Source organism: Triticum urartu, chromosome 1A, assembly GCF_056163025.1.
Source record: "Triticum urartu cultivar PI428250 chromosome 1A, HENAU_Tu73, whole genome shotgun sequence".
Taxonomy (NCBI): Eukaryota; Viridiplantae; Streptophyta; class Magnoliopsida; order Poales; family Poaceae; genus Triticum; species Triticum urartu.
The window spans coordinates 379,447,226-379,474,755 of NC_141873.1; the positions used below are offsets into that span (position 1 = coordinate 379,447,226).

The following is a 27,530-nucleotide window of genomic DNA, read 5'->3' on the forward strand; positions in this document are numbered from 1 at the left end:
CGTGTTCATGGGGAGGCAACGGAATGCATCGTGTTCATCGGGAGGCAACGGAATGCATGGGAGCCAACCGGCTGGGTCGGAATAGAATGCGTGGCCGTGTTCATCGAGAGGGCTTGGACGGAACAGGCGATGGAAACAAGGCCTGGCGTACCGCAGAACGGAGGAAACGGACCTCCTACGTTCGGAACGGGGTCCTGTTGATCGGGGGGGTCTGGCGTACCGCAAAACGGAGGAAACGGACCTCCTACAGTCGAAACGGGGGTCCTGTTGATCGGAAGGGGTGTTGCGTACCGCAAAACGGACGAAACGGACCTCCTACGGTCGAAATGGGGGTCCTGTTGATCGGGAGGGGTGTGACGTACCGCAAAACAGACGAAATAGACTTGTGTTGGAGCGCTACGATCGAAACGGGGTCCTATTCATCGGGAGGGGTGTGGCGTACCGCAAAACGGGACTCCACGGGATACTGTTCATCTCCACCGTCGACCTCCTCCAGTCTCCACGGGCTACTGTCGACCTTCTCCAGCCTCCACGGGCTCCTGTTCATCCAGCCTCCACCGCGCGCTACTCCACCGGCTACTGTTCAACCACCCCTCCACGGGCACCCCTCCACCGTCTACTCTTTATCCAGCCTCCACACCACGGGGTCCTGTTCAACCATCCCTCCACGGGCACCCCTCCACCGTCTACTGTTCATCCAGCCCTCCACCACACCACGGGGTCCTGTTCATCCAGAGGCAACGCCACCGCTCATTGTTCATCCAAACCCCACCGCAACGCTCACTGTTCATCCCAGAGGCAGCATCGATCGGCTTCAGTTAGCAGCAGTAGTGAAGAAATCGCTCGATCGGGTTCAGTTAACAGCCATCGATCGATCGCTCGGGTTCATTAACGCGTAGCCTGCAGTGCAATCGCTCGGGTTCAGTTAGAGCCCAACGCCTCGCTCGGGTTCAGTTAGAGCCAACGCCTCGCACACACGCGCGTACGTGTACGAGAGAAACGTGCATCGCTCGGCCCCCGACCTCCCACCGTAACCGGGAACTCCCCGAAATTTTCCTCCCCTTCGCTTCTACCACGGTTTTTTTCTGTCATGGACGGCCCAAAGAATGTCATGCTGCTGCGTCTTCGGCCCGCCCAGAACGGAAAGCCCATTTTCTGTCATGATTTTTTGTCATAGAAGTAGGAGCCCACCACATCTATGATGATACCAGGTTTTGTCACAATTATCGTCATAGAAGTGTCATATGTATGACAGAAAAAAATTCGTTCGGCCCAAAATGTCACGGGTGTGTCTTTTTTTTAGTGTTATTAGGTGCATCACTATGTAATTACTACACCTTCATAAAAAGTTATCAGGTGCATTACTATATAATTACCATGCTTTCAGAAAAATTTATCAAGTGCATTACTACATAATTACCACACTTCAGATCATAAAAAAAATCAAAGGGATAGAAATTACCACACTCCAAAAATCAGGGAAAATTATCAAAGTGCATATGTGCATAATCATCAGACTAAGAAGCAAAAAAGTTACCAGGTTAAAAAACAGAAAAGAAAAAGAGATAAAAAATGTGAACTAGAAAGATAGCCAGATGTGCTTACCAACACATGATACCCTCTGGTGCTGATCTTGTTGGAAGTCGTCGGCACCATCATAGTGCTGGCAGCAAGCACAAGCCACAAGCGCTTAAAATTGTCATCATGCCGGTTAGTGCTCAAGATAAGGTTTAATACATCCACAGTTTTAGGAGCATGTCCAAGATCACCAAAAAGATCTCCCGCAAGTTCAAGTTGTGCATCTGTAGGAACCTTGAAATCCACTGCAATATCACCTCGGGGCACACCCATTATACGATGCATAGACTCTTCACTAACCGGTAACCTTCCGCGACCAGGTACAACAACCTCATGGGAATCAGGGTCGTATAGACCAGCAAGCCATTGAGAAAGCCGATTGAACAGACTATCACACTTGATATTGCGCAGACTAGTGAAATCCATGTCATCAATCGCGGATATTCTCTCATCTGACATATCCTTACAGGCAGTCACAAGAGCACTAGGAGAAGCCCTGTTCCGATCTGCGGGAGGCTTCTGCTTCTTTAAGGGGTTCACCCCCTCAAAGTCATCATCTAATTTGCGCTTCATTAGCATTGTGATCTGACACACAAGAATACCAAAGAGAAAAAAGTGAGCATAAAGGATGCAGGCTGTTGAATTAATAGTCACACACATATCCTTATCATACATTGGTAACTTGTGAACATACAACAAGATAACTCATCCACAACAGAGAAGGACGAAAACAAAAATAAGGACATGTGTGCTTCTAATAGATATTGAATACCTGATTTTTTTTGCTTATGATACACCGATAAAATGTATGTATCGAGCAAGATAACTTATGAAAAATAGGGATGGCAACAACTTACACACAAACACATGTATTGGACATCGCAGCACTAAGTATTAAAAATCAGTGACATGATAAAATTTACAGGTGACTCCTGATAAATTATTCACACCACTGATGGTAATATTCACAATTAGAGTTCAGGTAAGTTAAATGATGGCACATCCATCAGTTAGAAACACAAAAATGCATCATGAAAATTAGGGATGACAACAACTTACACGCAAACACATATATTGGACATCACATCACTAAGTATTAAAAAATCAGTGACATGATAAAATTTACAGGTGACTCCTAATAAATTATTCACACCACTAATGGTAATATTCACAATTAAAGTTCGAGTAAGTTAAATGATGGCACATCCATCAGTTAGAAAACACATGCATCATGAAAATGAGACACAACTGATAGTGCTACAACAAGCAATCCATCATGACAACCTAAACACAAAAACGAGATAAACTACATATAAAACACACAAATAGTATGGGATTCTCACCAGCAACCTAATTATATAGGTGGTAATTCAATGCCTTCATTGCAACCATAAGAGCATGATAAAACAGAGCCCAACATAGATACAAAAGTGAGGAGAGTCATTGTAAAATCTCCGCACCAAACCCTACCGGCGACCAAAATAACGGCAGAAATCATCATAGGATAACGACGGCGAATCATGAACGGAGACATAATGGCTTTGCAACTGGAGAAAACCCTAGAAATCAGAATCGAGCCGTGTGGTAGAGGGGATCAGTTCAAAAATTACAGCAATTACCCATGAAATCGAAAACGGCAAATTAAGCAGTAAAACTATGTGCATGCGGAACAGGGGCTAACAAAATAGCAAATGCACCACGAATTGAACGTATTGGACGCTTTCCTCGCTTGTTCCAACCTGCGACCAACCCGACGAACATCCCGCCACTAACGGCGTTGAGAAACAGAGCATGAACTACTGGGGCAGATGTGAGGGGGATTGAGTCGAGACTCGCCGGTGGAACAGAACACTGGCGCCGAGAATCGGCCGGAGAAGGCGCCGCCGCTCGCCGTCGACGGAGAGAGAGTGGGGGCAGAGCGGCCGAGAACCAGAGAGCGGAGCGGCGCGCGGTTACGAATAAATTGAGGGAGTGGTGGGGGAGGGAGGAGTTAAGTCCGCATCGGGGGGAGACGGTTCGAGCGAGCGGACGTGCAGCGGTGGCCCACACACCAGCGAGAGAAAAAAAGAAACAGCTCCCTGGAATGAGTAACGCACGTTGGATTCAAAATCGACGGCATCCAGGTGGTGTGGCGTTTTTGTAAACTGTCACAGGGTTGCCAAATACATTTTTCGTAATTTAAAAGAATTTTTTAATTTTACTAATTTTATAAAAAAAGTTCATTAATTTATAAACTGTTTACAAATTAAAGAGTGTTCATGAACTAGAAAAGAAGCAATTTGGAAAAATTGCTAATGAGTTGAAAAAACATTAAAGAATTTAAAAACTATTTATAAATTACAACACTATTGATGAATTTTAAAATGGTTTTAAATTTGTAGCAGGATCATAGATTTGGAAGATATTCATGCATTTGAAAAATATTAAGGAATTTTCAAAATATCCACGAGTTAAAAAACTATTCATGAACTAGAAAATCATTTTTAGTTTGTAAAAGGTTCAAAACTGTGAAAATATTGATGGATTTGAAACAGGTTGATGAATTCAAAAAAAACATCACAAATTTGTAAAATCTCTCTGAATATGAAAAAAATGCAAATATTAAAATAATTCATGAATTTGTAAACTATTCAATAATTGTAGATATGTTCATGAATAAGAAAATATTCACAATTTCAATAAATATTCACGAATTGAAAAATAGCCATGAATTTTTATAATGTTCCCAAATTATTATAATGATCATAAAGATCTGTAAAATGTTTTAAAACTATAACTTTATAAATTCAAACATGTTCATGAATTTTAAAAATATTCACGAATTTAGAAATTGTTCATGGATTTAAAAAATGTTCATTGACTCGAAAAAATAATGACATTTAAAAAGGAAAAAAAAGAAGAAATGAGAAAAGGGGGTGATGAAAGAGAGGGAACAAATATAAAAGAACCAGAAACAGTGAAACAATTTTAAAAAGAAGAAGCTGACGGGCCTTGCAGAAACCAGATGTAAGGTTTGATACCGTAGTGGAACTTGGTTCGATAACCCGTCCGCATCTTAATGGGCCAGCTCTGCTCGTTCCTGCTCGCAATAACGACGCGTGTCATTTCAGGGCTGTTCAAAAGAAGAAGAAAATCAGGTCTGTGCAGGCTTAGCTGAGTCCCTAGCCCACAACTTTTCATATCAAGAGATCAACGATCCTTCGGTAGACAAAAATTGTTCTTTACACGTCCATGTATCTCACGAGCGCCTACTATACATCACGAAGAAAAAAAGAAGCCTGGTGTCTAAAATTTCCAACTAGAGCAGTTGCATTTTGCCATAAAACCATGTGACATGACATGGACCCAGGCTTATCCGAGCAGCAGCCGTGGCAAGGCATTGCATCAGTTTTGGTGGAAGCTAGGCACGCAGGAGGAAAGAAGTCAAGACGCACTGGGCCCGCAGGCACCATGATCTCACATGCGCGGCGCGGCTGACACACCACTCCAAGCAACAACCACGTTCGCGTTGGCGTCGCAGCGAGAAACACATCCACATGCCGCGCCGGCGCCGCGCATGTGACCGTGCACGCGACGCGGGCGAGGCTCCGGCGATCGGCTTGGCGATCCTGCTTTTGTGCAGCTGTTCTCGCCAAATACTCATTTCGGATAAAAAGGGAGGTCGGGCTGTGGGCCTGCGATGCACACTCCCTTCTCGAGATGCTGAAGCACAAAAATACGTACGTACTAACCAAAATCCTCTCCCGAGAGGCGGGGAAATGGTGAAGTTTCGGGGGGAACGGTGCTCACACCACAGGCGTGGTTCAAAGTTAAGATCCCACTAACCACTCATCACGTGCCACGCATGCACGGCACACCTGCAGAGCATCCACGGTAGTATATACATGATCCCATTCACACAGAATACATGTAAAGAGTCCGTACTAGGGTACCAACCACGATACGCTTCACCCCTGCAAGAGCAGGAGGATTATATAGTAATGCCACTACAATTTACTTAGCGGATAACGAAGTCGGCTAACCGATGCTGCTAGATGCCAATGAACAGCTTAGAAGAAATGCCGGGCCTGCTACAATCCTACTGGACCGGCCAAGGAGACGCTGGCACGTACGCACAGCAGCCTGAAGGCCACTGTAGAGAGGAGATCACCGGCATCGGCGGGGCACGGCGCACCGGCCACCGACGGGCGAATTTATTCCTCGTCGGAAGCCGCGACCACCGGGATAAATGCTGCACGGCATGGGCGCGTGCGTGGCAGTGGCAGAGGTCGGGTCGCGTCGCGTCGCATGGCGGCACCATGTGTGCGCTGATCTACTCCGGCCGGCCGGTCACTTTTCAGTTTCACGTATATACATACATACATGCAGGCGGTCCCGAGTCGGTAATTTAAAGGGGTAGCGGGCGTGGGCGTGGGGTCAGGTCAGGGGCAGGGCAACGGCGTGCGCCGAGACAGTTTTTCTCGTTAGAGAGTGTGGGAACAGAATAAAGGGCCCGAGCCCAGGAAAAGGGCCGTTGATGGTGGGCCGCCCGGCGACGCACCCCGTCCGTCCCGTCTCGTCCGAACTCACGACCTGGGTTTGCCTCTCGAGACTCACTTACATGTGGGCCGTCGCGACTCTACAGGGTCTAGTCTAGCTCGTAGGCATTGCCGGTCAAAGAAGTGTTTTTGGCTGATCTATCTACTCTTTCTGGTTGCTTGCTGCAAGCAGAAGCAGCTTGAATCACGGCCGTTTGCGGCGTGTCCCCGGGCCCCAAGGAGGAAGTTCCTTTGCTACAGCAGGAGCGGAGCCCCCAATAGACGGCACGGATCACTCGCTGATCACTGCCCTTGGGAACTTGGCCGTTCATTAACTAATCCTTGGACTGGTTTATATCCGGCCGGGACGACTATGATAGATTATGGTGTCGCCCATTCGCCAGGCCGCATAATTGGGGATGTTTCTTTGGGGTAAAGCTCAAGGAAAGGATAGGATAAGAAGATTGTAAGAGCATCTCCAACAGCCGCGCTAAACTAACGCCGCGTCGCAAATTAGGCCGTTTTAGCGCGCGCGCAATGCGGCGGGTCGTTTCAGCGGGAGCGCCGTTTTTGCGCGCGCGCTATAACGGGTTAGGCGCGCGGTCGAAAACACTTAGCCGCGCGGTGTATTTCGGTCGTCCGCTGCAGTGCGCGGCACACTTCAGCGCTCGCGCCCGCACTTCCTCTCCCACTTCCACCCCCCGTCCGGCCGCGCCGCCGCCGCCGCCCGCGCCCCCCGGCGACCGTTCAGGCTTCCCCGTTCTATGTAACACCCCGGATATGACTTTTCCAATTTGTACTCCAACTCTTGCCGTTTCCGGCGTTAAGTTATTTTATTTTTCTCGGGTTCGGGTCTTTATCTCCGTGTGTTGTTATCATTGTCATTGCATCTCATATCATGTCATCATGTGCATTGCACTTGCATACGTGTTCATCTCATGCATTCGAGCATTTTCCCCGTTGTCCGTTTTGCATTCCGGCGCTTCGTTCTCCTCCGGTGGTCATTTCTAGCTTTCTTTCGTGTGTGGGGTTTAAACATTTTCGGATTGGACCGAGACTTGCCAAGCGGCCTTGGTTTACTACCGTTAGACCGCCTGTCAAGTTTCGTATCATTTGGACTTCGTTTGATACTCCAACGGTTAATCGAGGGACCGAAAAGGCCTCGTGTGTGTTGCAGGCCAACACCCCTCCAAGTTGGCCCAAAACCCACATAAACCTTCTCCATCATCTAGAGCGTTCGATCACGATCGCGTGGTCGAAAACTGTTGGGGAACGTAGCATAAATTCAAAATTTTCCTACGTGTCACCAAGATCTATCTATGGAGTCATCTAGCAACGAGGGAGGAGTGGATCTACATACCCTTGTAGATCGCGCGCGGAAGCGTTCAAGAGAACGGGGTTGATGGAGTCGTACTCATCGTGATCCAAATCACCGATGATCCTAGCGCCGAACGGACGGCACCTCCGCGTTCAACACACGTACGGAGCAGTGACGTCTCCTCCTACTTGATCCAGTAAGGGGGGAGAAGAGGTTGATGGAGATCCAGTAGCACGACGGCGTGGTGGTGGAAATAGCGGGATTTCAATAGGGCTTCGCCAAGCGCTGTGGGAGGAGGGAGATGTGTCATGGGAGGGAGAGGAAGGCGACAGGGCTTATGTATTGCTGCCCTCCCTTTACCCCACTATATATAGGGCCAAGGGAGAGGGGGGCGCAGCCTTGGCCCTTCCTCCAAGGAAGGGTGCGGCCAAGGAAGGAGTCCATCCTCCCAAAGGCACCTAGGAGGTGCCTTCCCCCTTTAGGACTCTTCCTTTCCCTCTTCTCTTGGCGCATGGGCCTCTTGGGGCTGGTGCCCTTGGCCCATATAGGCCAAGGCGCACCCCCTATAGCCCATGTGGCCCCCCGGGGCAGGTGGCCCCACCCGGTGGACCCCCGGGACCCTTCCGGTGGTCCCGGTACAATACCGGTGACCCTGAAACTTGTCCCGATGGCCGAAATAGCACTTCCTATATATAATTCTTTGCCTCCGGACCATTCCGGAACTCCTCGTGACGTCCGGGATCTCGTCCGGGACTCCGAACAACTTTCGGGTTACTGCATACTAATATCTCTATAACCCTAGCGTCACCAAACCTTAGGTGTGTAGACCCTACGGGTTCGGGAGACATGCAGACATGACCGAGATGACTCTCCGGTCAATAACCAACAGCGGATCTGGATACCCATGTTGGCTCCCACATGTTCCACGATGATCTCATCGGATGAACCACGATGTCAAGGATTTAATCAATCCCGTATACAATTCCCTTTGTCTATCGGTACAATACTTGCCCGAGATTCGATCGCCGGTATCCCGATACCTTGTTCAATCTCGTTACCGGCAGGTCTCTTTACTCATTCCGTAACACATCATCCCGTGATCAACTCCTTGATCATATTGTGCACATTATGATGATGTCCTACCGAGTGGGCCCAGAGATACCTCTCCGTTTACACGGAGTGACAAATCCCAGTCTCGATTCGTGCCAACCCAACAGACATTTTCGGAGATACCTGTAGTGTACCTTTATAGCCACCCAGTTACGTTGTGACGTTTGGCACACCCAAAGCACTCCTACGGTATCCGGGAGTTGCACAATCTCATGGTCTAAGGAAATGATACTTGACATTAGAAAAGCTTTAGCATACGAACTACATGATCTTGTGCTAGGCTTAGGATTGGGTCTTTGTCCATCACATCATTCTCCTAATGATGTGATCCCGTTATCAATGACATCCAATGTCCATGGTCAGGAAACCGTAACCATCTATTGATCAACGAGCTAGTCAACTAGAGGCTTACTAGGGACATGGTGTTGTCTATGTATCCACACATGTATCTGAGTTTCCTATCAATACAATTCTAGCATGGATAATAAACGATTATCATGAACAAGGAAATATAATAATAACTAATTTATTATTGCCTCTAGGGCATATTTCCAACAGTCTCCCACTTGCACTAGAGTCAATAATCCAGTTCACATCGCTATGTGACTAACACTCAAGGTCACATCCCCATGTGACTAACACCCAAAGAGTTTACTAGAGTCAATAATCTAGTTCACATTACCATGTGATTAACACTCAATGAGTTCTAGGTCTGATCATGTTATGCTTGTGAGAGATGTTATAGTCAACGGGTCTGAATCTTTCAGATCCGTATGTACTTCGCAAATTTCTATGTCATCTTGTAGATGCAACTACTACGCTACATTTGGAGCTATTCCAAATAATTGTTCTACTATAGGAATCCAGTTTACTACTTAGAATAATCTGGATTAGTGTCAAGGTTTGCATCGGCGTAACCCTTTACGACGAACTCTTTTACCACCTCCATAATCGAGAAAATTCCTTAGTCCACTAGTTACTAAGGATAACTTTGACCGCTGTCTTGTGATCCATTCTTGGATCACTCTTGTACCCCTTGACTGATCATGGCAAGGCACATTACAGGTGCGGTACACAACATAGCATACTGTAGGGCCTATGTCTTAAGCATAGGGGACGACCTTCGTCCCTTCTCTCTATTCTGCCATGGTCGAGCTTTAAGTCTTAACTTCATACCTTACAACTCAGGCAAGAACTCCTTCTTTGACTGATCCATCTTGAACACCTTCAAGATCATGTCAAGGTATGTGCTCATTTGAAAGTACCATTAAGCGTTTTGATCTATCCTTATAGATCTTGATGCTCAATGTTCAAGTAGCTTAATCCAGGCTTTCCATTGAAAAACACTTTTCAAATAACCCTATATGCTTTCCAGAAATTCTACGTCATTTCTGATCAACAATATGTCAATAACATATATTCATCAGAAATTCTATAGTGCTCCCACTCACTTCTTTGGAAATACAAGTTTCTCATAAACTTTGTATACACCCAAAATCTTTGATCATCTCATCAAAGCATACATTCCAACTCCAAGATGCTTACTCCAGTCCTCAGAAGGATTGCTGGAGCTTTGCATACTTATTGGCATCTTTCAGGATTGACAAAACCTTCCGGTTGTATCACATACAACCTTTCCTCAAGAAAATCGTCGAGAAAACAATGTTTTGACATCCTATCTGCAAGATTTCATAAATAATGCAGTAATCGCTAATATAATTCCAACAGACTCTTAGCATCGCTACGAGTGAGAAAGTCTCATCGTAGTCAACTTTTTGAACTTGTCGGAAAACATCTTAACGACAAGTCGAGCTTTCTTAATGGTGACATTTACCATCATTGTCCGTCTTCCTTTTAAAATCCATCTGTACTCAATAGCATTACGACCATCGAGCCGTTCTGCCAAAGTCTACACTTTGTTTTCATACATGGATCCTCTCTCGGATTTTATGGCCTCGAGCCATTTATCGGAATCCGGGCCCACCATTGCTTCTCCATAGCTCGTTGGTTCATTGTTGTCTAGCAACATGACTTACAAGACAGGATTACGTACCACTCTGAAGTAGTACGCATCCTTGTCATCCCACGAGGTTTGGTAGTGACTTGATCTGAAGTTTCATGATCACTATCATAAGCTTCCACTTCAATTGGTGTAGGTGCCACAGGAACAACTCCCTGTGCCCTGTCACACACTAGTTGAAGAGACGATTCAATAACCTCATCAAGTCTCCACCATCCTCCCACTCAATTCTTTCGAGAGAAACTTTTCCTCGAGAAAGGACCCGATTCTAGAAACAATCCCTTATTGCTTTCGAATCTGAGACAGGAGGTATACCCAACTGTTTTGGGTGTCCTATGAAGATGCATTTATCCGCTTTGGGTTTGAGCTTATCAGCCTGAAACTTTTTCACATAAGCGTCGCAGCCCCAAACTTTTAAGAAATGACAGCTTAGGTTTCCCTAAACCATAGTTCATACGGTGTCATCTCATCGGAATTACGTGGTGCCCTATTTAAAGTGAATGTGGTTGTCTCTAATGCCTAACCCATAAACTATCGTGGTAATTCGATAAGAGACATCATGGTATGCATCATATCCAATAGGGTGCCGTTATGATGTTCGGACACACCATCACACTATGGTGTTCCAGGCTGTATTAGTAGTGAAACAATTTCCACAATGTCTTAATTCTATGCCAAACTCGTAATTCAGATATTCATCTCTATGATCATATCATAGATATTTTATCCTCTTGTCACGACGATCTTTCAACTTCACCCTGAAATTACTTGAACCTTTCAATAATTCAGACTCATGATTCATCAAGTAAATATAGTCAACATCTACTCAAATCATTTGTGAAGTAAGAATATAATGATATTCACTACATGCCTCAGCACTCATTGGATTTCACACATCAAATGTATTACTTCCAACAAGTTGCTTTCTAGTTCCATTTTACTAAAAACAAGGCTTTCAGTCATCTTGCCCATGTGGTATGATTTGCATGTCTCAAGTGATTCAAAATCAAGTGAGTCCAAATGGTCCATTTGCATGGAGTTTCTTCATGCATATACACCAATAGACATGGTTCGCATGTCTCAAACCTTTCAAAACAAGTGAGCCCAAAGATCCATCAACATGGAGCTTCTTCATGCGTTTTATACCGATATGACTTACGTGGCAGTGCCACAAGTAGGTGGTACTATCATTACTATCTTTTGGCATGAACATGTGTATCACTACGATCGAGATTTAATAAACCATTCATTTCAGGTGTAAGACCATTGAAGGTATTATTCAAATAAACAGAGTAACCATTATTCTCTTTAAATGAATAACCGTATTGCAATAGACATAATCCAATCATGTCTATGCTCAACGCAAACACCAAATAACAATTATTTAGGTTTTAATACCAATCTCGATGGTAGAGGGAGCGTGCGATGCTTGATCATATCAACCTTGGAAATACTTCCAACACATATCGTCATCTCACCTTTAGCTAGTCTCCGTTTATTCTGTAGCTTTTATTTCGAGTTACTAACACTTAGCAACCGAACCGGTATCTAATACCCTGGTGCTACTAGGAGTACTCGTAAAGTACACATTAACATAATACATCCAATATACTTCTATCGACCTTGCCAGCCTTCTTATCTACCAAGTATCTAGGGTAATTCTGCTCCAGTGGCTGTTCCCTTTATTACAGAAGCACTTAGTCTCGGGTTTGGGTTCAATCTTGGGTTTCTTCACTAGAGCAACAGCTGATTTGCCGTTTCATGAAGCATCCCTTTTTGCCCTTGCCCTTCCTGAAACTAGTGGTTTCACCAACCATCAACAATTGATGCTCCTTCTTGATCTCTACTTTTGTGGTGTCAAACATCGCGAATATCTCAAGGATCATCATGTATGTCCCTGATATATTATAGTTCATCACGAAGCTCAAGCAACTTGGTGGTAATGACTTCGGAGAACCATCACTATTTCATCTGGAAGATCAACTCCCACTCGATTCAAGTGATTGTTGTACTCAGACAATCTGAGCATAAGTTCAACAATTGAGATTTTCTCCCTTAGTTTGCAGGCTAAGAAAATCGTCGGAGGTCTTATACCTCTTGACGTGGGCACGAGCCTAAAATCCCAATTTCAGCCCTCGAAACATCTCATATGTTTTTCGACGTTTCAAAACGTCTTCGGTGCCTCAACTCTAAACCGTTTAACTGAACTATCACGTAGTTATCAAAATGTGTATGTCAGATGTTCGCAACATCCACAGACAACGTTCGAGGTTCAGCACACTGAGTGGTGCATTAAGGACATAAGCCTTCTATGAAGCAATGAGGACAATCCTCAGTTTATGGACCTAGTCCGCATAATTGCTACTATCAACTTTCAACTAAATTTTCTCTAGGAACTTATCTAAACAGTAGAACTGAAGCGCGAGCTACGACATAATTTGCGAAGATCTTTTGACTATGTTCAGGATAATTAAATTCATCTTATGAACTCCCACTCAGATAGACATCCCTCTAGTCATCTAAGTGATTACATGATCCGAGTCAACTAGGCCGTGTCCGATCATCACGTGAGACGGACTAGTCAACACCGGTGAACATCTTCATGTTGATCGTATCTTCTATACGACTCATGCTCGACCTTTCGGTCTCTTGTGTTCCGAGGCCATGTCTGTACATGCTAGGCTCGTCAAGTCAACCTAAGTGTTTCGCGTGTGTAAATCTGTCTTACACCCGTTGTATGTGAACGTTAGAATCTATCACACCCGATCATCACGTGGTGCTTCGAAACAACGAACTGTCGCAACGGTGCACAGTTAGGGGGAACACCTTCTTAAAATTATTATGAGGGATCATCTTATTTACTACCGTCGTTCTAAGTAAACAAGATGCAAAAACATGATAAACATCACATGCAATCAAATAATAGTGACATGATATGGCCAATATCATATAGCTCCTTTGATCTCCATCTTGGGGCTCCATGATCATCTTGTCACCGGCATGACACCATGATCTCCATCATCATGATCTCCATCATCGTGTCTTCATGAAGTTGTCTCGCCAACTATTACTTCTACTACTATGACTAACGGTTAGCAATAAAGTAAAGTAATTACATGACGTTTATGTTGACACACAGGTCATAAATAAGTTAAGACAACTCCTATGGCTCCTGCCGGTTGTCATACTCATCGACATGCAAGTCGTGATTCCTATTACAAGAACATGATCATCTCATACATCACATATATCATTCATCACATCCTTTGGCCATATCACATCACATAGCATACCCTGCAAAAACAAGTTAGACGTCCTCTAATTGTTGTTTGCATGTTTTACGTGGCTGCTATGGGTTTCTAGCAAGAACGTTTCTTACCTACGCAAAAACCACAACGTGATATGCCAATTGCTATTTACCCTTCATAAGGACCCTTTTCATCGAATCCGATCCGACTAAAGTGGGAGAGACATACACCCGCTAGCCACCTTATGCAACTAGTGCCTGTCAGTCGGTGGAACCAGTCTCACGTAAGAGTACGTGTAAGGTCGGTCCGGGCCGCTTCATCCCACGATGCCGCCGAATCAAGATAAGACTAGTAACGGCAAGCATATTGAACAAAATCAACGCCCACAACTACTTTGTGTTCTACTCGTGCATAGAAACTACGCATAGACCTAGCTCATGATGCCACTGTTGGGGAACGTAGCATAAATTCAAAATTTTCCTACGTGTCACCAAGATCTATCTATGGAGTCATCTAGCAACGAGGGAGGAGTGGATCTACATACCCTTGTAGATCACGCGCGGAAGCGTTCAAGAGAACGGGGTTGATGGAGTCGTACTCGTCGTGATCCAAATCACCGATGATCCTAGCGCTGAACGGACGGCACCTCCGCGTTCAACACACGTACGGAGCAGTGACGTCTTCTCCTACTTGATCCAGCAAGGGGGGAGGAGAGGTTGATGGAGATCCAGCAGCACGACGGCGTGGTGGTGGAAGTAGCGGGATTCCAACAGGGCTTCGCCAAGCGCTGCGGGAGGAGGGACATGTGTCATGGGAGGGAGAGGGAGGCGCCAGGGCTTATGTGTTGCTGCCCTCCCTTTCCCCAACTATATATAGGGCCAAGGGAGAGGGGGGGCGCAGCCTTGGCCCTTCCTCCAAGGAAGGGTGCGGCCAAGGGAGGAGTCCATCCTCCCCAAGGCACCTAGGAGGTGCCTTCCCCCTTTAGGACTCTTCCTTTCCCTCTTCTCTTGGCGCATGGGCCTCTTGGGGCTGGTGCCCTTGGCCCATATAGGCCAAGGCGCACCCCCTATAGCCCATGTGGCCCCCCGGGGCAGGTGGCCCCACCCGGTGGACCCCCGGGACCCTTCCGGTGGTCCCGGTACAATACCGGTGACCCCGAAACTTGTCCCGATGGCCGAAATAGCACTTCCTATATATAATTCTTTACCTCCGGACCATTCCGGAACTCCTCGTGACGTTCGGGATCTCATCCGGGACTCCGAACAACTTTCGGGTTACCGCATACTAATATCTCTATAACCCTAGCGTCACCGAACCTTAAGTGTGTAGACCCTACAGGTTCGGGAGACATGCAGACATGACCGAGATGACTCTCCGGTCAATAACCAACAGCGGGATCTGGATACCCATGTTGGCTCCCACATGTTCCACGATGATCTCATCGGATGAACCACGATGTCAAGGACTTAATCAATCCCGTATACAATTCCCTTTGTCTATCGGTACAATACTTGCCCGAGATTCGATCGTCGGTATCCCGATACCTTGTTCAATCTCATTACCGGCAAGTCTCTTTACTCGTTCCGTAACACATCATCCCGTGATCAACTCCTTGATCATATTGTGCACATTATGATGATGTCCTACCGAGTGGGCCCAGAGATACCTCTCCGTTTACACGGAGTGACAAATCCCAGTCTTGATTCGTGCCAACCCAACAGACACTTTCGGAGATACCTGTAGTGTACCTTTATAGCCACCCAGTTACGTTGTGACGTTTGGCACACCCAAAGCACTCCTACGGTATCCGGGAGTTGCACAATCTCATGGTCTAAGGAAATGATACTTGACATTAGAAAAGCTTTAGCATACGAACTACATGATCTTGTGCTAGGCTTAGGATTGGGTCTTTGTCCATCACATCATTCTCCTAATGATGTGATCCCGTTATCAATGACATCCAATGTCCATGGTCAGGAAACCATAACCATCTATTGATCAACGAGCTAGTCAACTAGAGGCTTACTAGGGACATGGTGTTGTCTATGTATCCACACATGTATCCGAGTTTCCTATCAATACAATTTTAGCATGGATAATAAACGATTATCATGAACAAGGAAATATAATAATAACTAATTTATTATTGCCTCTAGGGCATATTTCCAACAAAATCGCACCTCATTTGGACTCTCCTAGCTCCCTCTATGCCTATAAATAGGTCCTCCTCGAAAATCTCGGATCCCCCTCTCCCGAAACCCTAGATCTCGCCCTCCGCGCGCCGAACATTGTCCGGACCGCGCCGGACATCGTCACCGTCGCCAACCGCCGCCAGCCACGTCACCGCCGCCAACCCGCCGCCGCGCGAGGCCCGCGAAGCCCACGTCGAGCCCTCGCAAGCCCTAGGACGCCGCCGCCCGCGCCCTTCATCCCGCCGCCGCCTTCAACCGCTCCGGCCGCCGCACTCCCCCGCGCCGCCGCCTTCCACCGGAGCTCGCTGGCGCCCGCTGCCCGAGCCCACCGCGAGGCCGCCGCCGCACCTCCGCCGTCCCCGACCTCGTCTCCGGCCGGATCCGGCCGCGGGAGAGCCGGATCCGCCGCCGCCGGCCCCGGCCGCCGTCGTCCTCGTCTTCCCCGGCGAGCAGCGCCGCCACCTCGGTTCGCGTGCCGTGAACAGTAAACCCTAGATCCGGAGGTGTTTTTTTCTACTAAGTCCCCAAAATTCCAGATCCAAGTGCTCCTGTTCATGGCCTCATAACTTTGCATCCGTAGCTCCGATTCATGCATATAGCATATCAAAATGTTCATCTCAGAGAGTACATCATTTCATTCCATTGCATCATTTTCATTTTAGTTCATCTTGATGCCCAAAATGCTGTTAGAAGAGGGCTACTTGAGTTAATCGTCAGATCTGCTGCTCCATTTAGCTTTTTGTCATTTTTGCCATGATTATTGTGTGCATGATATGCGCTGATGATCTACATATGTTTTGTTAAGGGGTTTGTCATCTTTCTAGAGGTGCAACCCATGTATTTTTGTGATGTATGTGGTGACTAGTGCAAGCTTACAAAGTGGTGCACTTGGTAATTCTGTTTTCAGGGACTTAGCAATTCCACTAAGTCCTTGAGCTGTTTATCCCATGTTGTCATATGTTCATGTTGTTTCCGAGAGATCCGTGCCTCTTTTGAGGATGATCAGTAAGGATGTTTTATTAATCTTGTAGTGCTCTATCCATTCATGTCTTTGTTTGCAATTATGGAGCACCCTAGCTTGAGTCAATCGAGCTCTACTTTTGCTACTTTGTAATCTGGGCAGATTGTCAACTTGTTTGCAATTTTGCCGGTGTTGTTGTAGTTGATCCATGCATGCTATGCCATTGTTCTTGCCATGTCTAGCTTGAATTTTGTGTGTTCTTGATAGATGTATGCTTATATTGTCATGACTTGCACCGTAGTGAGTGCATCGAGCTCGTTTACATGCCTACTTGATATCTGTTTTCAGCATGTGTCAGTTTTCACTAAGTCTCAAAACTGATTATGCTTTTGCTATGTTCACGTGCTTGTTAGTATATTTTCTGATCCCTTTTGGCTCAAGGTCACTAAGGGACTTTTGTTAAGCTATTTGAGTAGCTCCATGCCATGTTTTATTTTGCCATGTTCAGGTCCTGTAGCATGTAGTTTTGTTGCTCCGAAGAGGGCTATCTGATCTGAAATTTCAGACAAGTGTTAATTTCACTAAGTCTGAGATCTGTTTACCATATGCAGTTTTGCCATGCTTGTTTGAACCTGTTAATGGATGAATTGTCCGTAGCTCAGTGCTAGACTTTTGTTAAGCATCTTGAATGCATCCCTGCCATGTATTTTGTTGTCATGTTTGGGTGCTGTAACATGTTCATCTCATTGCATTTAGATGGCTACTTGTTGTAAATCGCAGACCGGTGTCATATTTGAATCGCTTGCCATTTCCAAACCGTAACTCCGATTCCGGCGTTCTTTATATCGTTTTCAAGCGATTTCATCTCATATTTCTAGTGGCACACTTGGATTTCCAAGTTGAGGCCAGGTTCATGCATTCCCTGTCACATCTTGTATAAGCATCCCGCATTGCATCCCGCATAGCATACCATGTTTGCATCTTATTGTTTGAGCTTGCACGTGGTTGATTGTGCCCTTGTTGCTTGTTTGTCTTGTTTGGGTAGAGCCGGAAGACGAGTTCGCTAACGAGGAGCCCGTTGAGTTTGCTTTCGAGGTTCCAGTCAACTATGACAGCTTTGCAGGCAAGATGATCATACTCTCGAAACCACTACTATCTTTGCTATGCTAGATTGCTCGCTCTTTTGCTATGCCATTGCTACGATGCCTACCATTTTGCTTTCAAGCCTCCCAATTGCCATGTCAAACCTCTAACCCACCATGTCCTAGCAAACCGTTGATTGGCTATGTTACCGCTTTGCTCAGCCCCTCTTATAGCGTTGCTAGTTGCAGGTGAAGATTAGAGGTCGTTCCTTGTTGGAACATTTATTTACTTGTTGGGATATCATCATATTATCTTGTTATCTTAATGCATCTATATACTTGGTAAAGGGTGCAAGGCTCGGCCTCTCGCCTAGTGTTTTGTTCCACTCTTGCTGCGCTAGTTTCTGTCATATCGGTGTTATGTTCCCGGATTTTGCGTTCCTTACGCGGTTGGGTTATAATGGGAACCCCTTGATAGTTCGCCTTGATTAAAGCTTTTCCAGCAATGCCCAACATTGGTTTTACCATTCGCCACCTAGCCTTTTCTTTCCCTTGGGTTCTGCAGACTCAAGGGTCATCTTATTTTAGCCCCCCCGGGCCAGTGCTCCTGTGAGTGTTGGTCCAACTGAGCGATGTCCGGGGCTACCAGGGGCAACTCTGGGCTGGCCTACCCAACGTCTTGCTCATCTGAGTGTGCCCTGAGAACGAGATATGTGCAGCTCCTATCGGGATTTGTCGGCACATTCGGGCGGTGTTGCTGGTCTTGTTTTAACCCGCCGAAATGTCTTGAAGAACCGAGGTACCGAGTCTGATCGGAACGTCTCGGGAGGAGGTCTATTCCTTCGTTGACCGTGAGAGCTTTTCATGGGCTAAGTTGGGACTCCCCTGCAGGGATTTGAACTTTCGAAAGCCGTGCCCGCGGTTATGGGCAGATGGGAATTTGTTAATGTCCGGTTGTAGATAACTTGAACCTTAACTTAATTAAAATGAATCAACTGAGTGTGTTACCGTGATGGCCTCTTCTCGGCGGAGTCCGGGAAGTGGACACGGTGTTGGAGTAATGTTTGCGCAAGTTGTCCTTTAGTTTCTCGCTCGCGCTTTGCCTCCTCTTCTCGCTCTCTTTTGCGAATAAGTTAGCCACCATATATGCTAGTCGCTTGCTGCAGCTCCACTTATATTTACCTTACCCTACCTATAAGCTTAAATAGTCTTGATCGCGAGGGTGCGAGATTGCTGAGTCCCTGTGGCTCACAGATTACTATTACACCAGATGCAGGGCCTGATGATTCCGCTCCAGGAGACGCGCTCGAGCTCAAGTGGGAGTTTGACGAGGACTCTCAACGTTATTATGTTTCCTTTCCCGATGATCAGTAGTGGTGCCCAGTTGGGGGTGATTGGGACCGTGTCGCATGTTGGGTTATCTTCTATTTTGGCGCCGTAGTCGGGCCATGAGTGTTTGGATGATGTAATGTTATTTATGTACCTTGATTGACGTGGCGAGTGTAAGCCAACTATGTTATCCCTTTTATTATCTATATTACATGGGATGTTTGTGATGATTACCTGACTTGCGACATATGCCTTCCATGCGATTATGCCTCTAAGTCGTGCCTCGACACGCGGGAGATATAGTCGCATCGAGGGTGTTACAGCCTATCCCCGCGCGCCCGCGCTTCCGCCCCTTCCCCTCCTAGTCCCGCCGGCGCTCGCGCGCCTCCGTCGTCCGAGGAACAGCGCCCGAGCGCTCGCTGCCGCGCCGCGCCCGCAAGGTGTTTGACAAAACGCCTACAAGGTATGTATTGCTCAAACTTCATGAATTTGATGCATCTTTTGAATTGTAGTTTTTATAGTATAGTATTGAACATTGTAGATGAGTTCGTCGTATGATTCTTCCGAAGAAGAATTTGATATGGAAGAGGAGGAGGATCTTGCAATGATCCTAGCTATGCATATAAAAAAACCGAAGCACGGTGGTTCGGTTATGGGTCGGCAGAAAATTTGAAGGGATAGGATCGATGCCCACAACAGATTGATCAGGCATTATTTTGCGGAGAATCCCATATACCCCCAGTCGTATTTTCGTCGCCGGTTTAGGATGAGCACCGAGTTGTTCAGGCGCATTGCAGAGAAACTAGCGAGTCATGACCGTTTTTTTCAGCAAAGGAGGAATGCCGCCGGAGAGCTCGGGCATAGCACCTTTCAGAAGGTGACAGCCGCTTTGCGTATGTTGGCATACGGTATACCGACTGATCTTGTTGATGATCACTTGGCTATGGGTAAGAGCCAAGCCATCATGTGTGTCAAGCGCTTTGCAGTGGGAATTGTGCAAGTGTTTGGCGAGGAGTATTTGAGATCTTCCAATGCTGAAGACGTCGCAAGGCTATTGGCGATGAACTAAGCTCGCGGTTTTCTTGGCATGCTTGGCTCAATAGATTGCATGCATTGGAGTTGGAAGAATTGTCCAAAGGCATGGCATGGGCAATTCCACGGTCAAAAAAGGGTTCCACTATAATCCTTGAAGCGGTGGCCGATCAGGAGACTTGAATTTGGCATGCATTCTTTGGAATGCCTGGATCTTTGAATGACATCAATGTTGTCAACCGGTCACCACTGATGAATAAGATTGCAAACGGTGAGTTGCCACCGGTGCAGTTTGTAGCAAATGGCCGTACGTACAACTATGGCTATTATCTAGCGGATGGCATCTATCCAAAGTGGCAAACCTTCGTGAAGCCGCTGAAAAAGCCGGAAGGTAAGAAAAATGTTGACTTCCACAATGCTCATGCGGCGGCTAGAAAAGATGTGGAGAGAGCATTTGGGATTTTGCAAGCTCAATTTGCTATTGTGAGAGGACCGGCTAGATTTTGCGATCAAAAAATGCTTTGATACATTATGCACGCTTGTGTGATCATGCACAATATGACATCGAGAATGAGCGTGGCCAAGATTTAGACTACTTACGATATGAGCTTTTGGGATATCCCGTGCGAATGCGACGGAGGGCTGAAAGGGTAGCCCGTTTTATTGCTTCCTATCATGCCATTCGGCGTCCCGCAACGCACAATGAACCTCAGAATGATTTGATTGAAGAGTGGTGGGCATGGCATGGACGACAAAGAGCATGATGATATCTGCATTCGACATTGTATTGTTAATGAACTATTTGTTGTGTTTATTGCATTTGTTGTACTGAACGATAAACTATTTGTTTGAGTTGTAATGATAACGAAATTGAACTATTTATTATTGATTTATTTTGTTTGTTTAATTATTTTTGCTTATAATACATGTATATGTGGTTTGTGCGGCGCGCGCGCTGTATTTTTGCGCTCTGCTGGAGTGGCGCGCGCGGCTGCTGGAGCCAGCGCAGGCGGGCGCGCTAAACCAGCCGAAGCGCGTGCGACAAACAAGTTTTTTACGTGCGGCGCTTAGCGTGGCTGTTGGAGATGCTCTAAGCTCTGTTCCTTGTCCCGGCCCAGCCATAGCCAACGAACTCGGTTGCGTCCGTTGCCGTTAATCATCTCGGTCGCAGTCGCGGCATTGCGCGTCCGTTACCATTATTCTCGCTCCATGCTCCGGGTTCCGGGGAGAAAACGAAACGAAACGAAACGAAACCACGCAGCATTATCCTCTCCACTGCACTGAAACTCAAGTCCGGCTGCCGGCAAAACCTTCGTTTGCACTCATTCTTGGTTACCACTTGCCATCGTACTACTACATGCCAAGGCCAGGCCATGGATGGAGTCATCGGTCATGTCTCCTTGCTCCCGAGAACTCGCCGCGGCAGCGTTGTCATCTTGCTCTCGCGAAACCGGGGACAAAAGGCTGGACAGTGTGCTGGTGTTACTCCAGCTTTTGTTCCGTATCTGGCCATTATTAAAAGCTTCCGTTAACCGCCCTGCGGTGCTCGAGCTAGCCCCCTTCATCAATGCGGCTCGCAGCGGCAACCACCTCCCGGAAAGCTGGTGTTCTCTAGCGACCCCTCGCGTGCTCGTGCTCGACTCGAGATCACCAGCGGATGCAGATAAACCGCAGAAAAGGAGTGAAGAAGCGAAGAAGAAGAAAAAACAGTGGTCGGCGCAGGGCACCGGAGGGAGCGGTGGTTGCTCGCTCGCCGGGAGTGCAGATGTAAAGTGGCCACTTGCAGTTGCAGGCACACAACACATGCATGCATATCTACCACGTACCTGCCTGCCTGCGTGCTGCTTTGCTTTGCTGAAAGGGACGTCTGAGGCGGAGAGAGCGCGCAGACGAGACGACCGGCCGATCGGCACCCACAGCCAGAGGAGACTTGCAGGGACGTCGCACCGGCGGGCGAATCGATTCCGTCACATGCATGCAGCAGGCTACGTTGCGTCGATCGACCATGTTAGACGCCGCTTTCGTACACGGATGAGCCTGACTACTGAGGCCTATCAGCCCCAGCTCAGCCGGTGCGTTCGCGGCCTCGACCCGTCGCTAGCTCCGTCTGTTCACCTCTCAGTCGATCACCATGTGGGATGCGGCGTGTGCTGGTGCGCACCGATTTCTTCCCTCGGCGTTGTAATCATGTCCGCGTAGAAACTTTCGTGCTGCATACGTATAGACTGGCTCCAAGTGTGAAACGCAGTGTTACTCGTGGGTGGGTGATCAGAGGTCGCTGTTGGTCGATAATCCAGAATGGGGATGCTCCATGCTACCACCAGAAGTCCAGAACAGCTGTGCTGTGCTGGTAGTCGTGTGCGTCCAAGATTGCTGTTGGCCATGCGTACTTGCGGTAATGATGCCACGACGAGGCAGCTAATTAAGTGGAGTGCCATGCATGGTGAGTACTCTTCCTGGTAACTTTTGTTTTCTCTGAAACGGAGGCAGGGGTAGCTGAACCTGAGCTGACAGTGTACTGAACATCGCTGCCGGGTGCAGAGGTAGAATTACTAGTTTACCACGCTACTCGATGCCCCTGGCCGGGTGCACCGCATGGCAACATGGCATCATGCGATTCGCGCGACGGCCGGCCGCGACGCATGATGGCTGTTAATTACCCCGCCCGGCAGGAGTGCTCTACTCTATCTCTACTCCTCAACCAAACCGACCCAAATACTCCTGACAAAGTCCCTGCATCAATCCATCCATGGATCAGGTGCTCCCATCCAACTTACTTCACCAGGAAACCTACTCCCACCGTCCTACGTGAGCGAGAGCACCGCATGCTCGACACTTTGGACTCAACCGCCGGAGCTGAGTGGAGTCGAACCACCACGTACTCCTACGGTACGCAGAAGAGCGGCGCCAACTGGCTGGTGAGCGCCCCGCATTAACTCGGCTCGTGCTCCGCGCCTCCTCGAAACCGCGACCAAGTTAGGTGCGCATCGCCCTAGCAACCGATCACTGCACGCGCCACATTGATCGCCCACAGCCTAGCCGGTTCAAGCCAGCGAGCGAGCAAGAAAGTCGCCGGAAAGCGACCCGGGGATCCCGATCACGAGCTGGCGATCGAGTCAGGAGATTGCCTAGCTGCGATCGATCGATGGATGCATGCAAGCGGTTGGTTTCCGCGTGTCGTCGAAGCATCCCGGGCGAGGCGACGCATGCCGGCGTGCCGGGCCAGATGCGGCGCGGTGAAGCTAGCTAGCCATAGCGATCGCCCGTACGATTTATGTGCTTGCCCAACTTAATTGAATTTCGCGGCGTCGATCTGTCGACCAGAGATACTGCGGGCATGTGGGAAGATATATGGAAATTAAAGGGTAAATAGGGTCGGAAAGCAGCGTTATCATGGCCTTCTTTATGCCCATCCGTCACGTCGTTTTTGGGCATAATCAGTGCCCGTGGCAGGTCATTGCGCGCGCTAAGGATCGACCCGAATGGGAATGGCAGTGTACGTACAGCTAGCTATGCCGTCGCGAAAAGGATCCAAGAGCGAAGCTGGCAGTGTCTCGATGGATTCGGAGGTCTGAACACGGGTCCAGGTTAGGAACCGGATGCAGTTGAGGCTAGCTTTGCTTTTTTGGCCGGACCGAACGCAGTTCAAGCATCCCGGTGCAGCGGAAAAACGAAACATTTTTTGAGGGTAACAGCAAGTAAACCTCCAGTTAAACCCCCACTCACGAAAGGAACCTCAGTGAATTTGTTCTTATAGAAAGGAAGTGCTCGGTTCAAAATATGTGGCACTGTGCTTGACCGGTTTAAAATTTATGCTTCCAAAATTGGTGGAGAACTCCATTCAAACTCTAACATGGTTTTGCAGGTCATAAAACATTTTTTGAGTTTAGACAGGTCATTGAGGAGAATTGGCAACATTACACCAAGAAGGCCAAGGAAACTGATAAGTAAATAGGCAGTTTTTCGATTAAGTTAATCCATGAATAAATCATGAACATGACATGGACAGCATTGATGACACACTGATTACGATCTAACAGAGCATGTACTACGCATATAGTAGAAACATCTACGCATATCGCTAGTACTGCTACAACAGAAAGAAACACAAGAAGGATAAACGATGTATACCCTCCAATCGGCCACGCAGCGGTGGTGGCGGCGGCAGCAGCCGCGGCATCCTCGGCGGCCTTCTTGTCGGTCTCGGCCTTCTCAGCGGCGGCACGGTCGGCGTCGGTCGACATGGTGATGACGAAGGTGATGCGGACGTAGATGAACAGAAGCGAGCAGTCACGTAATCGCTACCCAAAAACCTAATCGCCCCTCTCCCGTACAGGATCCGGAGAGGCGGGGTTTCGGAGGCCTGCTCTCCCGTCAATCGTGTACGCGGTGAATGGGACGGAGTCGCCGGCGGCAACAGTAGCAGAGGAACGACGTGGGCGTGGAGGCGGAGATGCGTTCTATTTCGTGGCGGCTAGGGTTGGCAGCGCCCCACATATATATGTGCGGCTGCGCATGGAGAGACGTGGGCTGAACCCACGTCCAAGTCGGTAGCCCACGATCCGACGTCTCAGATCGTGGCCCCACCTGTCAAAGACTCTCCATTCCTGACCGGCAAAAAGAAGCGCATATGGGTGAGCTCGGCTCGGCTCAATCCCGCAACCCGCGACGCGTCGTGACGAGGCGAGGCGAGGCGAGGCGTGGCGTTGCGAGGCGAGCGGAGGAGGAGGAGTGCGCGAGGGCCTCATCTCTTCTCAAGCTCCAATAACATGAGGAAGAGAATCCCTTATAAACCACTCCAACTCTCCTTCCACTTCCGGGGTGGGACTAAACTTCCCACCACCTTGCCATGCCACCTACATGGGCCCTTAGATATCAAATCTGAAATTGTCATATGGGCTCTAGACCCATCTCATATTTCAACAATCCCCCACCAGATCTCAGGGGCCCACTTTGTCCTTTGTTCCAAACGCTGTTTTGATATACCAGCATCTCAGTGAAGACCGATTAAGGTTGAGCTCCACCTAGACCAAGTAGTTGCACTCCTTCACAACTGAACAATGGACTATGCCTTGAATTGTCAGTTTGGCGTCAAGAAGTTTCACCACAAGTCTCACTGATACGAGGCTGCCGAAGGCCGACCCCTCGGGTGGAGCATATTAGTCACACTCCTGGCCTGTTCATGAGCTTCCTAAAGATCACCCCAATCTCATAGACTGTGACTAGCAGTCGGGCTCATATAGGTGTGTTCCTCCAAAGATCGCTCTGTAGGATAGCATCTTGCTTATGCATATAAGTCTTGGAACACATTAAGACAGTAGTCATCCTTCCATACAGTTTCCGAGAGTATTGCATCTCCAACGGAGTGGGTAATTAAAGTTACTCTCCTCAGTTCACCACTGGCTTGTTTTCCCAGGTCCTACTTCACGGGATCTCCGATCACATAGGTTGGGTTACTACTAGGGCAACTCATGTGGGTCTCATACCCATCTCCCTTGATGCGCTATCTATCACAACACGTGATAGCCCTTTAGTAAAGGGATCTGCCAGATTCTTAGCCGTTTGAATATAATTCAATGCTATCACTCCGGAGTTTCTCAATTTTCTGACAGCTTTCAATCTCATTCTTATGTGTTTGTTGGACTTCATGTTGTCCTTTGAACTCTTCACCTTGACAATAACTGTTTGATTGTCACAGTTCATAAGGACGGCCGGAACCGGCTTCTCAACCACTGGCAAGTCCATCAACAGATCTCGAAGCCATTCTACTTCGCCACCCGATGTGTCTAATGCTGTTAATTCTGCTTCCATTGTCGATCTTGTTAAGATCGTTTGCTTGCAAGACTTCCAGGAAACATCACCACCTCCAAGAGTAAACATATACCCAGTTGTGGCCTTCATCTCATCAGCATCAGAGATCCAATTCGCATCACTATACCCTTCAAGTACCGACGGGTATCCGGTATAATGAAGTCCATAGTTCATAGTACCTTTCAGATAGTGCATAACTCTCTCAAGAGCACGCCAATGTACATCACCCGGTTTGGAAACAAACCGTCTCAGTTTGCTAATAGCAAATGCAATGTCAGGCCTCGTTGCGCTCGCTAGATACTGGAGTGAACCAACAATCTGAGAGTATCTCAATTGATCTATAACTGTGCCTTTAGACTTTCGAATCAGCACACTAGGATCATATGGTGTTTGAGATGGTTTGTAGTCCGAATATCCAAAACGACTCAACACCTTCTCAACATAATGGGATTGCAGAAGTGTAATCCCACCTTCATCATCTCTCAATAGCTTGATGTTCAAGATAACATCAGCCACTCCAAGGTCCTTCATCTCAAAGTTCTGAGATAGGAAAGACTTAACTTCCTCGATCAACTTGAGATTAGTCCTAAATATCAGTATGTCATCAACATACAAACACAGTATAACTCCTTCGCCCCCACCATAGCGATAGTATACACATTTGTCGGCCTCATTAACAACAAAGCCAACAGATGTCAACGTTTCATTAAACTTGGCATGCCATTGCTTAGGCGCTTGTCTCAGGCCATACAAAGATTTCACCAACTTACACACATTTCCTTCCTGACCATCCATCACAAAGCCATCAGGCTGTTGCATATAGATTTCCTCCTTTAGCTCTCCGTTCAGGAAAGCCGTCTTAACATCCATCTGATGAATGAGAAGACCATGTGAGGCCGCCAACGAGAGTAATACTCGAATGGTGGTCAGTCTGGCCACAGGTGAATAGGTGTCGAAGAAATCTTCTTCTTCTTTCTGGGCGTAGCCCTTGGCCACAAGCCTAGCCTTGTACTTTTCTATCGTACCGTCGAGCCTAAGCTTCTTCTTGGACATCCACTTGCATCCCAATGGTTTGCAACCATAAGGACGTTCAGTAAGCTCCCAAGTCCCGTTAGCCATGATGGAATCCATCTCGCTACGGACCGCATCCTTCCAGTAGTCAGCTTCTGGAGATGCATACGCTTCTGAAATAGAAGTGAGATTATCCTCCATGAGGTATATGAAGAAATCATCACCAAATATCTTTACAGTCCTTTGTCTCTTGCCCCTACCAAGGGATTCCTCATTATCCTCCTCGGGATTTTCATCATGTGTTTGATTATAATATTCCAT

At 47.4% G+C, this 27,530-nt stretch overlaps 1 pseudogene; it reads right to left on the reverse strand.

Moving 5' to 3' along the window:
- Positions 1 to 1,426: 1,426 nt before the first annotated feature.
- LOC147991318 (uncharacterized) lies at positions 1,427 to 27,530 on the reverse strand (annotated as a pseudogene).